Raw genomic sequence first — 19,783 nt, forward strand, 5'->3', positions numbered from 1 at the left:
CAATTTTATCAAAAATATTTTGAAAATTAACTCTAATATTTTTATAAATATTTTAGTCTTACCAATTGAGTTCAACAAATGAAGAAGGTTATTTTTTCACTCAAAGGTATAGTATTGTATCTTGAATTTCAGAATAAAGAAAAAAGTAAAGTAAAAGGCAAGGCATATGCGGCATTTTCTTTTCCTTTTCCTGGAGGATGCCCCATCAAAGAGCATTATTCGTAAATGTAGGATTGTGACTAAACGAAGATATCTTGAAATTTGAGTGACGTTATGGGTCCTCCCATCTTCAAATTTTAATAATAACGTCACTTCAGTAAAAAGCAAGGTGTACAGGCGGCATTTTCTTTCCTTGAGGATGCCCACCAAGGAGCATTATTTTCACTATAAGATTGTGACTAAACAAAAATGGGTCCTCCCATGTGACAACGTCACATCGCTAAAAGACAACCCGTATGCCGACATTTTTTTGGGTCAATGATGTCCCACCAACGCACATGCCATTATATTGTGACTAAACAAAAATGGTCCTCCCATGTGACAACGTCACATCGGTAAAAGGAAAGCCGTATGCCGACAATTTTTTTTTGTCGATGATGTCCCACCAACGCACATTATTCATAATGCAGAGGCTGCAATTTAAAAATGTTATATTTTGATTTGGGAAATCAGAGAAATTTTAATAAAATTTTGAAAATTTTAGCAGGAATTCTTAGAAATTTACATTGTAATTGTCACATACTTTTGAATACGCTAAATCTATTTTTATCACGCAAAAAAAATAATTCAAAACTCTCAAAATTAATTACATCCCATAATTACATTGTAATGATGAAAATGTAAAAATCCATGTGAAGGAGGGAATTGAAACTTCTAGAGGTGGGGTTAAAGTGTTTTATCAAATAAATAAAAAATATATTATCTAACAACTTCACACCACAAGTTATACCTTTAAACTTTTTCAACATAGAATATTGGTTTTCGAAAATAAAGTTAATTCTTTTAATCAAATTTTATATATAAAAGAGTATAAGAAAATAAATAAAAGATTTAACATTGCTTTAAAAGTATGTTTATATCTATGTTTTGTTTAATAAATAAAGAAAATAATATTTTTTTAAATCAGGAAAGAAATATTATATTATTATTTATTTAGAATAATGTTAATTTTATAGTTATAAATTAAATTTAACAAATTATTTTCATAAATTTAATGAAATTTTTTATATAAATAATTAAATTTTTTTATATTTATTTTATCATAAATAAAGATGATTATGATTTTAATGATTAATGTTCACTAAGATTAATATGGTTTACCAGATCTGAAGAGAGTTAGAGATTAATTGAGATTTTTTAACAAATTTTTTCTATGATCAAAGAGAAACGAGAGAAGTGTTCCTAGATCACCATAGTTTTGTTGATTTAACAAAGAAAAAGGATGATATTGTGGCAAAGATTTTGAAAATTAGAATGGATGTGAGTAAGAGTTGGGAAATCCAAGAGAAAGTGTTTTTCATCTTCAACCCTCTTAGTATCATAAAGGTGACATACTCTTTTGCCTCGAGAAGTTTTGGGAATTGACCAATGTTCGGTTTCATTTTGAAGGTCATGAGAATTAGTTCTTATCCTGGCAATGCCCGTTTTCTTCTTAGCACTGATAGATAATTCTAGTTTTCAATATTGGAGTTGATCACCAACTTATAATACCTTAGCTTCCTTTTTCCTCCTAACTCCTTATCGCCTCATAACTTATCCTTAAATTTGGAAGTAATATATTTTTGATATTACCCTCATTCTTCAAGATGATATCCTCCTTTACCCCGCAATGGTCACAACCAAGACTGGACATCCTTATGCCAACCTCATTTGAGCCGAAGGTCAGGGTTTTCACTAGAGTTAAAAGCAAGTTTAGGGATCCTCTTGGCTTCCATGTTGTAAAGCTTATTAATGGCATCCACTCAATTGAGGTTCCAATCTGGTCCATAATGTTAGTTGACACAAACATAATGTTAGTTGACACAAAGAATGTAACGAAATATGAAAAAGGGTGAGAGAAGATCACTGTGTGATTGAAACTGAAAATATGATGAATATGAAAACGATTGCTAAGAAAACTTGTGAACGAGAGGGAAATACCAAAGAGATGGATTAAAAGCTGAAAAAAAAATAAAAACAATAATATAAGCAAACAAGGAATAAATAGCATGTAATGTTTATATGTAATGAAATGACATTATATCTTAAATTTCAAAAAAAAAAAAAAAAACACAGTAAAAAGCATTTTTTTTAAGATACCCACCGAAGAGCATTATTCATAATGTAAAACTGTGACTAAATAAAAATGGGTCCTCCCATACAATAAAATTACATTGGAATAATAAAAATAACATCTTAAAAAAATGAAAACCACATTGGAATAATAAAAATAACATCTTAAAAAATGAAAACCCATGTGCAGAACGTAAGTATACGTAGAGTCAATTACTTTATCACATTAAAAAAAATATTCTTTAACATTTTAATATTACAAATTATACTATTTTGAAATTCATCCATTTTCTAAAATAAGAAAACATATTATAACTCATTTTTAAAATAAGAAAACATATTATAACTCAATTGTGTGACGAAAAGAGTCCTGATAAATTTTTCCACCATTAAAAAAATTAAGTGGATTTTACAAGTATAATGTGTGATATAAAGATACTATAGAATATTTGTATTTATTTCGTAAAATAGTTAACCCTGCACTTGTTCTCAAATAAAAGAGTCTTAATAAAATTTTCCAACCATTAAAAAACTTAAATGGATTTTACAAGTATTATATATATATATATATATATATATATATATATAAATAGTTAACGCCACACTTGTTTTGAAAAGAATACTCGGTTTCAAAAATAATGTCATTTTTTTAATCAAATTTTATTACATCTATTTATTCATGAATCACAATTAAGTTATATATATTTTCCATCCATATTTTGTTTGATAAATAAAGAAAATATTTTTTAAGATGAAAAAATTATAATGTTAATTTATTCTTATAAAATGAATGAATTAATTATTTTATATAAATATTAATTTTATTATACATAATAATTAAGTTATAAAAAAAAAATTATAATGGATTTTCACTATACAAGAAAATAAACTAATAAATTATGGATTTAGAATTATTTTAATGATAAAAATGAAAGAATTAACCAAAAAAAACAATGTAAAAATAAAGAATAAATATAGTCTAAATAAATAAAGAATAAAATAAATTGTTCACACGTAGTAGCACAATTGGCAAAAAACATATTGGCAAGTCCTTGTGTATCCAAGTGATTAGAAGTACAATCGCCTCAGACATGTCTCACTAGCCAAACTTAAAGAAAAAGAAAAAAAATGAATTGTGGAAACAAAGAATGGAAACTTATCTAACATTTGGTTTGGTATTTGCATCACATGCTTGATTTCATCACAATTTCCAATACCCAATACACAAGCATGTTGTTTTATGTGGTTAGTTGAGAGTAAAAATCATTACTCATATTCAATATGTTGAGGACATTCTTAGAGGAGCATTAACAACATTTGATGGAATATTCAAAGATATTTTAAATGATTATTTTGAGGTTTTATGGGGTTTGATAAACAAGTATAAGTGTAAATATTGGTGGAATACCTCTTTAATGACATTAAAAAACATGACTTATCTCTTGGAATTCAAGAAGAAGCCTCAATGAAATGCATTGCAATATCTAGGCATCCATATCCCTAAAATTCATTCACTGTTGTGGACTAAAATTTTGTTTTACATATTCTTTCATAAAGCATCTAAGGGAAATGGAGAATTAGCAAGGGAGGGAGGGGGGGTGTTGTCCATCACCTTAAAGGAAGCATATAAATTGAATATTTTGGAGGGATGGGTACTGCTAGAAACTATGATTCAAAGACTCTAGCAATGTTCAAAGGGTTAACCATCCTAGAAATAAATAAATTTACATAGTCACAGTATTTGACAACTTCATGATCATTATGAGGGAACTTCACCAATTAAAGCTTCCTTCCAACCTTCAACCCTCTAGACTTTGTCAACTAGTGCTAGTGGTGGAAGAGGACTTTGATTGCTTAGCATTTCTCCATGTCTATAGCAACCTCAACATGGAGGTAAGTTACCAAGCTAATGAAGGAACCCAATTAATAGAAGTAATGGTCAAAAAATGTAGGGGGTTATAATTAGCACCTTCACATGATTCCTCACAATGAATGCATTAATGCAAGAACTTATGGCTATTGAGACATGTCACATTACATGCATACAAGTGAGAAAAATAATCATCCATACCTATCATGCCTCATTCATCTCCTTTTCTTTCAAAGAGGCCAATCTATCAACAATATGATGTCGAAAAAAGGCTCTTGCATGTGAGATGAACTAATAGCTTGGGGGATTAATGCTAAAATGGAATGCTCTAAAAACATTATGCATTTGAAGGAGAAAAGGATAGCTCCTCAACCAGCTTTGTTTGTAGCTTATTTGGTTATTCTTCATCATTGAGTGTGCATTATCATTGTATGAATCAGTGTTGACTCCTATATGACCTAAAAGACCTAAATATCGTAAATCAAGATGAAATGCACAATGAAATTTTGAGATTTAACCCAGTTATTGATCTAAACTTAAACAGGAACTCAACAAATTACAAATATAACCATAAATACAAAGATGTAGCAGAAATAACACTTCATTTCATTGATATCAAACACTGAAATATGCTTACAAACATAATGGAAATAAACTAGCTCGGGCGATGGTAGCTTATCTCTGAAAAGAGATGTGGTGGCTACATGCCTTTGAACTATGTTACAATGAGGTTCAAGGGCCTATTTATTATTGAACAACAAGGGAAAACCCTAAACAACCAAACCATAACCCCAGGATATGGAACACCAAGAGGTTGTGGGCCCTGTTGGGGTTAGTTGGGAAGCCAACTTCTCGAGGTTGTAACTTGGCCATGTTATCTTCATTTGGCGCATACGATACCTTGTTGGAAATATCTCTTCAAGTACTACAGGATTTCTGGCAGGCCCTTTCCTATGGCTACAGGCTTGCTACGGGCCTAAAAAAAATGTCGTTTAGGGGGTCAAAACTACTCCGGAAGTTCACGACTTGAAAAACTACTAAAAATAGTAAATGCTGCAATAAACAAGGAAACATATGAAACCGACTAGAGGTCTGGGTCGAATACATGAGTGGCCACCAATATCCATCCAGATCAGTCCTCCCTCCTTAGGAAGCAATGGTCCCCATTGTGTGCAGAGCCTCCATAAGGTGAGGAAATTTTTGTTGAACCTGGTCCCTGGTGAACCACTTGCCATGGTGAAGGAGTAGCATGCTTTGAAAAATCGATACAGATGGAGCCCTTTTTGGTGAGTTTTCTTGATTTGTGTTTCCATGATCTGATCAGTTATGGCATGTTCCATGCATTTTTGGTTTAGCTCAGTTGGTGTGAGTTGTTCTGCAATGTTGGATGTGTCTAGCAATGGTGGAAAGTATGGTCGAAGGCGGCCTACATTAAACAATGGGTGCCGACCAAGGAGCGGTGGAATTTTGAGCTCGAAGGAATTGTCCCCTATAGCCTTGGTGATGGTGTATGGTCCATATCAAAGCAAGTGAAGCTTGCGGTGGGGTCCAGCGAGGCACTCCTTCTGCAAATGTAGCCAAACTTTGTCGCCCACCTGGAACTTATATGGCACCCGATGCTGATCATGGTGCTACTTTTACTTAGCATTGGCTTTTTCCAATATATCATGGACTTGTTGGCGGATGTGTTGAATGCGCTCAATGAAGTCGTTAGCCCTTTTGGCTTCAGACAAGACTTGAGCTGAATCCACCTGAGTAGTTGCAAAAGGTATGGCCACATTAATGGGACATAATGGCTAAAATCCCAGACCTACCTTAAAGGGGTTGTGGTTCATTAAGCTATGGAGAGCTCTATTGTAGTTGTGTTGGACATAGGGGGGGCTTTCATCCCATGTGCGTGGATTCTTCAAGTTGTACATGCATAGGATGTGTACAATCATCATGTTGAATACTTTTGTTTGGCCATCAGTTTGGGGGTGGAAATTCATGGACTTAGTAAGTTTGGTATCCAACATCGACTAGATACTTGACCAAAATGTACTTAGGAATATGCTATCCCAATCTAACACAATGGAATGTGGGATCCCAAAGTGTACCCACACTCACTCAAAGAAGATATTAGAAGTGGGCTTTGTTGTGATACTATTCTTGCAGACCACCATAATGATCATGTTAGAGAATCTGTTGATGACCACAAAAACACAATCATTTTCATGCTTAGTAGAAGGAAGACATGACATGTAATCCACGGATATGGATTCCCAAGGTTGACTAGGAGTAGGCAGAGGAGTATATAGGCCTTGTTTCTTGATGGTTGGTTTGGGAATGGTGCATGCAGTGCAGGATCTAATGGATTTCCAAACATCGAGATGAAGATTTAGCCAATATAAATACTTTTTTAGTACTGCCATTGTTTTCTCTACTCTGAAATATCTAATGACCCGACTGTAGTGTGCCTCCCAAATCATGTTGGCAGTCTCACTTGAAGGAACACGAGTGTGCCCTAGGTGACATAACAATGCATCCTAGGGGTGGAAATTTGGAACTTGCTTACCTTCCAGGAGTGTTCGTTATGTGTTGTTGTTCTGAATCAATCTTGTAAAGATGCGGCCTCCCCGAAATCTTGTGCCCACAGGAGTCGAGCACAGTGATCAACACCATGGCAGGTGGTCGGATGAAGTAGTTTGTAACATTATTGGTGTTTCCCTTCTTATACTTAATGTTCAAATGGAACTGTTGCAGGTATTATTATAGACATTTTTGGGCACTGCAACCCCAAGCATAAAATGTCCATAAACCAAGGGCTCCTAAGTCCCTAAAAGTGTTGTTCTAACCCCTAAAGGAACAAGGTCAATTGATTATAGCTTCTCCCAGAAGTTCTCCATGAAAAACTACTCAGAACTGGTCAAAACGGGATCATTTCACCTGCTCCATAGGCAAAGTGCATTGCATCTCACCTAAGTACACTATGTGGGTGTGTTGCATTTCAAAAAGCCCTTCTATGGGGTGCGATGGGTGAGAAGTGACAAATGACAGTGTCAATCCGCGAGGTGGAGAGGCATGGAATCTTCCAGAAACTTCTCCTGTGACATTTGCCTCTCTAAATTCGACCAAGGATGAGTAAGAGATCATCAATCTCCAAGTGGAAGCAAGAACTATCAGAGGGAAGAAACTAATCAAATCACAAGCTGACTCATTCTCCCTTACAAATATCTATATATGGATCCCTCATCCCAGAGATCCAGAGGCTGGAATTTTGCATCTTGTAAGGAATTGTTGTTGGTTTCTTGAGGCAGCATCATAGTGTTGGGTGATCTAAGCTTTGCATGAGGTGAAGAAGGGCTTACTTGTTGAGAGGATGATGCTGGGTCAGAACAACTGGTTGTAACTCTCTTGGCTCTTTCTTGACTATCAATAAAGCTATTCAAGTTTTCCTCCATACTCTTGTGTCATTTATGTTTCATGCATTTGTATGGTCAATTTACATATGATCCTAGATTGTTTATGATAATAGATCCATGTTCTTGTATAATGTTATGCTGCTTTGACTCTACAGGTACTCTATGAAGCTGGGTGTACAAGGAAGCAAGTAGCAAAGGACTATCATGAGAGAGAGGAATTGAACTAGGAACCAAGCACAAGACAGAGGTTGGTCTCCTTTATTCTTCTCTCATCTATATTTCATAAAGGAAAAATGAAAGTAGCTTTACTTTGTTTGTTTCTAAGGTAGCTACCACACCTTAGTGGGATTAGCAATTTTGCATAGACACTTTTCCTTGTAACAAAATGGCGACTCCACTGGGGAGCGACTAGGTTGTTTGTTAATCTACATTTTTTTATTTTATAAACTTATAGACGGAGCCTGAAGTTGAGCCAGGTAGCTTTCGAACTGCATTTGCTATGAAAATGCAAAGTAGATAAATGTCGCTTCAGTCAATCTCCGGGTTTTGTTTATGAATTAAACAACTGATTTACAAACTCTCTAATTGCCCTTGTGGTGGCCCTAGTAACCTCTTTACATCTGCCCTTGTTGTTGATTTACTGATTACCACTTGCTCGGCCAAAATCCCTGAACTGAACAGCAAACTGTGACCCGGAACCCAAGCAAAGTCTCGTCTCTAGCCTAGCGCAGTCTCTGTTTTGTGAATCTAAAATTCAGCGCACTTCCCGAGTGTAGTAGGTGTGCTGCATTTAAAGTTCACTGTGTTACAGGTGCGCTGATTAGACTAGGCATTGTTCCTGAATGTTGGTTTCTGTGTTCATTCTTTTCAGTTCTATTCATGAATTTTGCTGCCTGTAGTCAGTACACCTCTGTTTGAAACCCCTTTCCTTGCTGATATTCCACCTCCACTGTGCAAAGAACTGTAAATGTTTTTGTGTATTTTTTGAGTCATTTTCAGTTCTCCTTTGCAAAAAAGTAATGTAATTGTACTGTCGTTTCTTGATTTGAAAGTGTCGCAAGTGTCGTTTTCAGTCATAGAAGAGAGTCTGATTGCTCTTGATAGTCGATTACTCTGTTACTATTGTATTTGATCTGAATTAGTAGTCTTTATAGTGTCGAAAGCAAGTCTTAATTTTGAATTTGAAAAGAAACTTGTTAGTAATTGTCGCTTGAAAGTAATTCAGATTTGCGCATTAGCTTCCTTTTTATCATTCACATATTAAGAAGGCTGAAAACAAATACATGCATGTGCATTTGCATTTAGACTGTGTGATTGGTTTGATTTAGGACAGTGCATATAGTGTGTGCTCTATGCTCTTTGTGAAAGAATATTGTCTCTCTTTCCTTAGTAGCTAGGATTTTCATTGCACAAAGAAGATAAAAGATTGTTTATCATCTTAGATTGCATTTTAGGAATTGTACGTCTACATCACGCGGTGAACCTTAAAGGCAAATTTCTTAAGCAAGATCAACTATAAAATAAATTTAATGAATCTAACAACGCTTTGGAACCTAACGCACAACATCTAGAAGTCTAGGCTAGAGACGTATTCCGACATCGTAAAGCCTGGTAAATGTTGTTCTCACTGTTGGTTGGGTGATTCCTCCACTTTGAGATGATAAGTGCCAGTACAGACTTGTGCTCCCACGTACCGTCGAGTATATTTTGGGAGACCACAATAGCCTTAATCCTTTATCCGTAGGAAGCCGTGTCTGCCACCCTATCTATCGCAATGCACTGAACACAACATTCGGGAAGATTGACTGTCGTACCGTAAAAAGTATTCTGCAGTTTTGCGATTGGTTTGGTAATCCCTCTGCCTAGATTTCCAGAGCAGTCCCTTTCGTTCCTTTTCAGACTCCTTAACAGAAAAGGTCCATCTGAGCACTTTTCACTTTAGGCTCATTAAAAATCGAAGGCGACTAGAGTCATCTTTTGTTTTTTCTCGACTCTTTAAAATTGAAAAAACAAGTTGTGTCAAAGCATCTAAAATTTATTTTAAATGGAATAATCATCACCTTTCCTACATTGGTCTTAGATTGAGAGAATGGAGTCCACCAACCAAGGAATTCCCCTTGGAGGAAATCCTAGTCCCTTCTCCTCTTGGGGAGATGTTGGTGCACCCCATATGGCCACATTGTCGCTTCCAAGATTGACAATCGGTTTGCCCGTATGGCTCTTCTCAAACTCTGTCGAAGAAACCTGAGGAGTGAGCAATAGAGGCAATGTTTCGATGCGTCAAACCCTAAGAAGCAAACCCAAACAAGCTGAAGGATGGAAGCTATGGCCCCTATACTACCTGAGTCGTCCCACAAACCTCAATCAACGGATCCCCCACTCTGCTTAGAAGCTCTTCAGAATGCTAATGTGCATGAGACCAGTTCTGGAACTCCGAAGGAGACAGAATGGTAAGAAAAGGAGACTCTGTACCCTTTCCCAAACCTAAATAACCCTCCGAGACTGTTGAAGCCAGTTGGGAGAAAACCAAACCCTAGAGGGTTACCTCCATGTTATCCATTAAAGAGGAGAGGTCAGGTACCTGCCCTTCTGGTAGTCGAGGTGTTTCCGGTTACTTTCCCATCCTTGACATGTGTTTGTCTTCGACCCAGATATCAGCTGGGGCCAAGCTATCGGAGGAGTAGTCGAGCAACTCCTCCTCCATGCATATACCCAAAACCGTATGAGTGGTCGTTACTATTCTGAGAAACCTGTGCTAACCTTCGACAGGTGCTGACCCCTGTGAAGTCTTCGAAAAACCCTCGGAGAAAACGAAAGGAGCTTCAATAACCTGACCACCACAATAGACAAACCTCCCTTGACCACCTCGAAAAAGACAAAACGTAAAACACAGGGAAAAGCATAGACTTCCCAAACTTTGTCAGTGAAAAAAACAAGTAAAATACCCTGGGGAAGTGGTTGTTAAAACAAAGACTCCGCTCAATAGCAGAAATGGGAAATTAACTGGCCTCTTCCCAAAACCATGAGAATAGGAGGGGTCAAAATAAAAACTAGGGAAGCAACAAAGGAAAGTCGCATTAAAACCTTGTAAGCACTTAAACACCAAGCTTAGGTATAAACCCATAGGAAGACCTCCATCATAGAACCAGGGTCTGCAAGGATGGGTTTTACCCTAGCCCACCCATCAAGTCCTACCCGCATCGAAAACACTTCATCAATTCCTGCGTCTAGATTGGAAACCACTATTGATGGATAAGATTCATAATATGTTAGATCATCATATATAAACATATAAAATATCATTCATAATATGACAACATATATCAGGAATAATAGATGAGTTTCTTTATTGATTAAAACCAGTAACTATAGTAAAAATACAACTTAATCTAGGCCAAAGGCATCGAAAAATCCTTCCTCCAAATCTATCTAGCTCGAGCCATGAAGACAACCTCTCTAATAAGTTCAAGTAGGTTCTAGATAAGGATGTTTAGCCTCTATGCAAATGAAACAAGTGTTTCACAGATATTGGGAGTGCAAGAGGCACGGGAAAAGAAAACTTGATCTAGGAAAAATCTAGTATAATGCCAATATCCTTCTTCTTGTATCAATTAGTCCTACGAAAGGGGTGTATATATACCACCTCAAATTGGTTATTTTAGTTAGGTTACAGGCTCTTGTAGGTGGGCTCTCAGTGAAACACATAAACCGCGCCTGAGAAAATAAAATTTTAATTTATTTTTTCATATTTTAAAAGGTATACATGGGTATAGTGTTATGGGAACAACGTATGTAAGTGATTTAGTATGGGCAAAGTCAAGTATGAATTTTGAGATACTGCTTTTTAGTATAAAGTCAAGTCTGCATAGAAAAGGGATTGCCCAGGGCCATAAAAGAGCATTAGGTCTACAAGAGTGCTAAATGATGCTATAACACAAGACTTGCAAGAGAAAATTAAAATGCAAAACTTATATAATTTAGATGGATCTATGATGATATAATTTCAATTATAGTATTCATATTGTCCATGTAAATTTACACACAAATTACACAAACATATTATCCATGTGTGCATTATATTAAGACTCCATATTCTATAATATATATAAAAAATGGGAAGAAATTCCACAATTCGAAATTCTCAACTATATTAATAATATGGGGAAAAATGTTTTAATGTTAACCACATTATTAAAAAATAAGTATTATTATTCATTGTAAGAAAAATTATTTACATGTTAAAATGAGGGTGAATGTCCATAGTTAAGAATATTATTATATGTTTTTTAATATGTATATATGTTTAACTCATATATTAATTCCTTTTATAATTAATAAAAATAATAATTTATTAAAATAAAGTTATAAGTTCGTTAATTTTTATGATTTTTTAAAAATCCATGCAAAGTGAGATGTATCATTGGATAAGTGTTTTGATGTTTACCATGGATTGATGCCTATCATTATTTACTAACCATTTAATTTATATGATTATACTAGTCAATATTATATTTGTAAGACATCTACTTCATTTAAATTATACAAAATATTTTAAAATTTAATTAATCAATGCCTTCCTCGATGGTGGTGGATAACATGGTAGATCAAAGGCTTGGGGGGAAAGACCACCACCCCATCGATGAGAACATCATTAATGAAGTGGCTAGTGTGGTCAACCCCCTCCATGCACAAGAAGGTGAACCATTTGCATGTAATTAACATGGCACATGACAATTCACCCCTATGTTTAGCCATCGTGATAGGGCCTTAGAGTAAAAAAAAGGCAATGAAATCCTGTGTCCCTGCTGCAGGAGGGATCAATAAGGGAAATTGATAGTTTTGTAGAGGCAAACATGAATTTCTTGAAGTACACATTGCTAAATTCTACTATGTTTCCTTCTGGTGTAAGCGTGGATGAACAAGCCTTTAGCTGCAAGGTATTCTCAATCTGATTGGGTGTAAGCCTGACTTTGAGGAAGGGGAAAATAGGGGTTCAGAGCAGGAGTGGACAATTGATGGTATTGCAAAAGTTGGTTGTTGGAAATGGAGTGGTTTTCAAGTTGTTGGGTCATTGACACCTCCTCCAATGCTTCAACATCGAAGCTTTGAATCTACAACGATTTTCCTAACAAGGGTAATTCTATTTTCCTTCACCTGTATTATCAATTTATATGGTAATAATTTGGTTGGTCTTTATTGTCTAGGTATTATTGTTTTGTTTGGTTTTGGTCTCTTGGGGGATGTCATGAAGCCAATAGTTTGTCATCACCCTTGGTTTGTGGCGATTTTTCTATTCCTCTATTTGACAATTATCTCGTATCGTGTTGGTGTTCTAATGATTATTTGTTGCATCCCCTCCATTAGCTTGATTTGGTTTGACTTTAATTCCATCCCCATGCCACAATTAAGCTTTGCAATCAGTCATAGAGTGTGACCTTCTATGCAATATGTCATGACAACATATTCGTAGCCACAAGGGAGTGTGTGGTTGTGGCTCCTAGGGCTAAAATCACACACAATAACAAGTGCACGCAGTTGCATACACTTTCTATTTTATTGTCCCTTCTAAAACCCGCAATCAAATATGTAACCTTGAGTCCCTTGTTACTATGGACCACTAAACTTTTTCAGATACAAAGACTTTACAGGAGCTTTCTCGCTGGGTTTTACCTTGGTCTTATCAGGGGAAAAAGGAAACAATACCTCAATTCCATATTTCTTCACTTGCAAATGAAGACTTTGTTAAGCAAGGATATTAAAGGAAAAATAAGAAGAAAGGTGTGACATTACTACTTTAGAAGACATTGAACGTGCTCACTGAAATCAATTATTTTAATTGCAAAGATTGGATGAAAGGCTAGCATATTTGGAGAGCTGCCTTCAATATGAGTTCGACCCTCCTACTCCTCCAAGATCTAGCGCCAAAGACCCAACACCTATTATTTCTTTAGACTCTTGAATGGTTGGAATGTTTAATGACAATTTTTTGTATTACAATATTGTAGTAGTTAGGTGTGTTTTGGTGAACATGATAAGTTTTTGGACAATATACTTATTTCATAGGTGATTACTGTTGAAATGTGGTGACAAGAATATTCCAATTTTAATTTGTCCTTGAATTAAAATCGAATTTAGTCTCACCAGCTACTTGGAAATAATTAATTAATTGATTATGGATTAATTAGTTGGAGAAATTCAAGTTAGAAGTCTTTATGAAGTCATGCAAGAGTTATCCCTTAAATTAAGGAGATAAGATTGAGTTATATTTGAGTTGTAATTAGTTAACTTAGTTTACTGAATTAAGTCCAGTTAAATTAGTTCCAAACTATTTGAGGAACTAATTGTGAGTTATCAGTAAGTTGATACATGCATGCCCTCAACCACTATACTCCAGATAACTAAAGATTCCCTCATCAGTAACTCATGCATGTCTATTATGAGACAGACCCATTTGAACTGAATGTCAAGGACAATGTACTATCAATTGCATGTGTTTTCCTATAAAGAAAACTCATGCATGCAAAAGGAAAGATTCCTTGAGGATTGCACAGTTCTGACAGGGTGTGAGATCAGTATGTGAGATCATTTTTCCACTTGGTAACAGTAGGATCACCCAGGAGAAACAATGTAAGGAAATAGGAGCTTGGAGGGCAGAGAGGAAAGCTTGTGAGAAGCCAGGATAGCCTGTGAGCATCTGTGAGGATTTTACTAAGAGCTGGCTAGTTGTGAGAGCTAAGGCTTTGTATAATTCCTATGTATTTCCACTTTGTATGATAATACAAATAGTGGGGTTTTTAGCTGAGGCTTTCCCCAAAGTATTTTCTTGTGTATTGTGCAATGATTCTTCTTCTTCTGGTTACATTGTTCAGCTCGATCTTTAAGCTTCCACAAATTGATAGTAGAAGTAGGTTATAGTATTCTGCTTTGATTTATATTGCATTATCGGGTTAACCTACATATAGATTATCTACATGGTATCAGAGATGTGAACTGTATGCAGAGAAGAGAATTTGAAGTTTGAAGTTTGGGGTTGCAGGTGCAAAATCAAATTCTTATCATACTTCAAGGTTGGCCAATGGCGTTCAATGGCTTGAGACTTGAGCATGCCTTGGAAGTTAGCTTGAATTACATAGCATGGAAAGATAGCATGGAGGTTGTATTAGAAGACAATGGCTTGAAGGAATTCATTGATTAAGAAATCCAAAAGCCAACTTCAACTAATGCACAAGAGTTGGCTGAGTGGCAGAAGTGTGTGGCAAAGGCGAGACGGATCATCCTTGAGGGAGTTCGAGACCATATTGTCTCAAGTCTCCATGGGAAGGATACTCCATTTTCAATGTGGAAGACATTGAAGGATCTCTATCAGAACAATAACGACTAAAGGAAATTGGCGCTCAAAGATAAGCTTCAAGGAATCAAGATGGAGAAGGGCGATACTATTTCCACATATCTGAACAAGCTCACCACTTGCAGAGATGAGCTTAGCAGTGTGGGAATAACTACTGCCGATGATGATATGGTGAGCCTCGCTCTCCTTGGCCTTCCAAAGAGCTAGAATAGCTACCAGGACTCTGTGAATGGAAGGGAGAAACTGCCAGATTGGGAACGACTGTGGTCAGATCTCATGCTGGAGGAGCACACGAGATGGATCTTCATCCAAGAATGATGATGAAGAAAATTTGGCCTTAGCAAGTAAGGAAAGGAAAGGGAAGGGGAAGGCTTCCCATTCCAAATCGAATTCTTCTCATGGAGGGAAGAAGGTTGACAAGTCTAAAGTGAGATGCTTTAATTGTCATGAGATGGGACCCTATGCGACTAATTTCCCAGCGAAGAAGTCCAAGAAGGGATCCTCAAAAGGATCGGAAGGTGAGGCATTAGCCTCTCAGTTCGAAATGGACTTTACCCTCATCGCATGCATGGTGTCATCGATGATGGGTTGTGTCTGGTATCTTGATAGTGGAGCCTCATTCCACATGACTAGTGATAAAAATTTATTCAGTGCCTTGGAGGAGAAAGACCTCAAGATGTGCATAGAAATGGGTGGCGATGGAAGGTATATTGTTTCATGAGCGGGCACGATTTCTTTTCAAAGGGAGCATGGAGCTCTTCTCACCTTGATAGATGTGATGTATGTGCCTGGACTGAAGAAGAACTTGGTATCGATCATGATGTTGGAGGACAAAGGCTACGATGTTGTCTTTAGTAAAGGAAAGGTGTTCCTAAGACAAATAGCCACGGGTCAGACCAAGAGGATAGGGATTTGGGTGAAGAATCTTTATAAACTAGAGGTAGATGATTGTGCAGCATTGAGTACGAAAGCAGAATTGGTGCAAAGCCAAGACATTGGCGAGTTGTGGCACAGGTGGTTGGGTCATTTGCATCATGAGGCTTTGAAGATAATGTAGCAGATATCTATAGGACTTCCCAAAGGTAAACTTGAGCAAGTTGACACATGCAAAGGTTGTACCTTGGGAAAGTACACCAAGTCTTCCTTTCATGATCGAGAGAGTCGAGCAGAGGCTATCTTAGAGCAGTTCATACTGAATTGTGTGGACCATTCTCGACGGCATCCGTAGCGAAGCAAAGGTATTATGTGATTTTCATTGATGATTTTTCTCGTAAATGCTGGATTTATTTCATGCAAAAGAAGGACCAAACCTTCACAAAGTTTTGTGAGTTCAAAGCTTTGATTGAGAAAGAGTCAGGGAAGAAGATCAAGGCCTTAAGAAGCGACAACGGTGGAGAATATGTCGCTCAAGAGTTTAAGGACTTCTATGCAGTGGAAGGAATTAAACGAGAGTTGACGACACCTCATAACCCACAGCAGAATGGGGTGGCTGAGAGGAGGAACAAAACTATTGTAGGGGCAGCACAGGTGATGTTGCACAAGGCCTACCACTTCACTTGTGGGTTGAGCATTCAACGCAACGGTCTATTTGTAGAATAGAAGCCTGCATCGCATACTTGGGAAGAAGACCCCAAAGGAAGCTTTCTTCGGTAAGAGACCAGATGTGGGTGACCTTAGAATCTTTGGCTCATCAGTATATTTCCATGTGACAAAGGATGCACGAAAGAAGCTTGAGCTGACAGCAGAGTTGGGGATACTTGTGGGGAACAATGGTATACCTTACAACTATCAAGTGTACTTGCCTACCAGTCGGAGGACAGTAGGCCATGCGAGATTCCCTTGAGAGGGAGCTCCAACTACAGGTTGTGGAGGAACTGTTGGTTCGTAAGGAGGAGGAGCCTTAGACTGATGCGGAGCAGCCGCATGCAGAGGTTCCAGGAGTGGTGACATCCACTGAAGCAGAGTCTTCCAGAGATGGACGGAAACGCACAAGAGAAGATGACAGCTTGTTGGAGGATGCGAGAGAGAATGTGGGAGCACCATCTTCTCAGCGCAGACAGAGGAGGTCACCTGAGAGGTACACTGGATACATGGCCCTTGTTGGGGAATGTGTTGAGACCGAGCCATCTTCCTTTGAGGAAGCAGTGCAGTAGCCGATTTGGGTTGATGCTATGGTGGAGGAGTATGACTCCATAGTTCGTAACAATGTTTGGGACGTGGTTCTAAGACCGAAGAACAAGTCAGTTGTGAGTTCCCGTTGGCTTTACAAGGTAAAGCAAGTTGTTGATGGTAGTGTGGAGAAGCATAAGGGAAGATTTGTTGCCCGTTGCTTTTCACAGGTCGAGGAGATTGACTAGGATGAGACTTTTTCTCCTGTCGCAAGGTACTCATCTATCAGATCGAAGTTGGCACTATCATCACAGATGGGTTGGAAGATCCATTAGATGGATGTGAACACTGCATTCCTCAATGGCAAGATTGAGGAAGAGGTGTACACAGAGCAGCTCGAAGGTTTTGAGACCTTCGATTGTGAGTCGCATGTGTGCCGACTCAAGAGAGCGTTGTACAGGCTGAAGTAAGCACCTCATGCTTAATACACCAGGATAGACAACTACTTCACCGGGTTGGGCTTCACAAAGAGTGAAGTAGATGCGAACCTGTACAACATCGTGGTGAAAGGTAAGCTGTTAATCATCGTACTTTATGTTGATGATCTCATATTGACTGGTGATGATCAGTTGATCGTGTCTTGCAAGGAGGACCTTGCAAGAGAATTCGAGATGAAAGACATGGGTTTCATGCATTACTTCCTTAGCATGGAAGTGTGGCAGAAGGATGGGGAGTTGTTTATGTCCCAGGGCAAGTATGCCAACGAGATACTCAGGAGATTCCACATGGAGAAGTGCAAGCCCATGCAGACTCCTCTAGCTAGTAACTGGAGGAAGGAGGTTGCTACTTCAAGAGAAGTAGTGGAGGCTACATGTACAGACAACTTGTGGGTTCATTGATGTACTTGGCAAACACACGACCAGATTTGTGCTATGCAGTGAACTAGCTGAGTCAAGCGATGGTTTAGCCTACCAAGATGTTCTGGAAGGCGAAAAATCATGCATTGAGATACCTCAGAGGCACATCTCAGTATGGATTATGGTACAAACGAACAGAGGGTATGAAGCTATAGGGCTTCATTGATGCAGATTGGGTAGGGAGTCCATCAGATCGGAAGAGCACATCAGGAGGGATTTTCAACCTTGGGTCAGCGACAGTTTCTTGGTACAACAGGAAACAGAGGTTGGTTGCACTCAACTCGGCAGAGGCTGAATACATGGCTGCAAGTCAGGCAGCATGTGAGGCCATTTGGATGTGAAAGATCACAGTTGGTTTGTTTGATTAGAGGATGGATCCAACCATGCTCTATTGTGATAATCAGAGTTGTATCAAACTATCTGAGAATCCAGTATTTCATGATAGGTCCAAGCACATCGACATTCGGTATCATCATGTCAAACACTGTGTACCGAGGAGGATCATGTTGTTGCAGTATATTTCGACAGAGGAGCAAGATGCTGACATTTTGATAAAGGCATTATCAAAGTGTAAATTCAAGTTCCATAAAGACAGGATCGGGGTGGCAAATAATCCCTTTCTTATTGAAAGGGACTGTTGAAATGTGGCAACAAGAATATTCCAATTTTAATTTGTCCTTGAATTAAATTTGTGAATTAAAATCGAATTTAGTCTCACCAGCTACTTGGAATTAATTAATTAATTAATTATGGATTAATTAGTTGGAGAAATTCAATTCAGAAGTCTTTCTGAAGTCATGCAAGAGTTATCCCTTAAATTAAGGAGATAAGATTGAGTTATATTTGAGTTGTAATTAGTTAACTCCATTTACTGAGTTAAGTCCAATTAAATTAATTCCAAATTGTTTGAGGAACTAATTGTGAGTTATTAGTCAGTTAATGCATGCATGCACTCAACCGGTGTACTCTAGATAACTGCAAATTCCCTCATCAATAACTCATGCATGTATATTCTAAGAAATACCCAGTTGAACTAAATGTCAAGGACAGTGTACTATCAGTTTCATGTGTTTTCCTATAAAGAAAAGTCATGCATGTAGAAGGAAAGATTCCTCGAGGATTACGCAGTTCTGATAGGGTGTGAGGTCAGTGTGTGAGATCAGTTTTCCACTTGGTAACAATAGGATCACCCAGGAGAAACATCGAAAGGAAATAGGAGCTTGGAGGGAAGAGAGGAAGGCTTGTGAGAAACCAGGATAGCCCGTGAGCATCTGTGAGGATTGTACTGAGAGTTGGCTAGCTGTGAGAGCTAAGGCTTTGTGTAATTCCTATGTATTTCCACTTTGTATGATAATACAGATAGTGGAGTTTTTAGCTGAGGCTTTCCCAAAAGTATTTTCTTGTGTATTGTGCATTGATTCTTCTTCTTCTGGTTATATTGTTTAGCTCGATTGTTAAGCTTCTGCAAATTGATAATAGAAGTAGGTTAGAGTATTCTGCTTTGATTTATATTGCATTATCGGGTTAACCTACAATAGATTTTCTACAATTACAAATATATCATTTCCCTCGATGCAGATTAAAACTGCCTATGAAAAACCATGGTTGTGTGTGATTGACTAATATATTTTAAATTTATGATATTCTAAAACAATACAAATATTAATTTAAAAATAATAATAATGCTAATTAATTAGTACCTTTCTTATATCAAATTTTATCTTTATCTTAATTATTCTATATTTTTATTAATAATAATAAATATTAGTATCACTTAAAACTAATTAAATAACATATAAGTTATATTTTGATATACCACTTTCCATAAAATTTATATAAAAAATTATACACTCAATCTTATTTTCAT

This window comes from Pinus tabuliformis, chromosome 9 (genome assembly GCF_031772625.1).
Source record: "Pinus tabuliformis cultivar Carrire ecotype Pingquan chromosome 9, CPIR1, whole genome shotgun sequence".
Lineage (NCBI taxonomy): Eukaryota > Viridiplantae > Streptophyta > Pinopsida > Pinales > Pinaceae > Pinus > Pinus tabuliformis.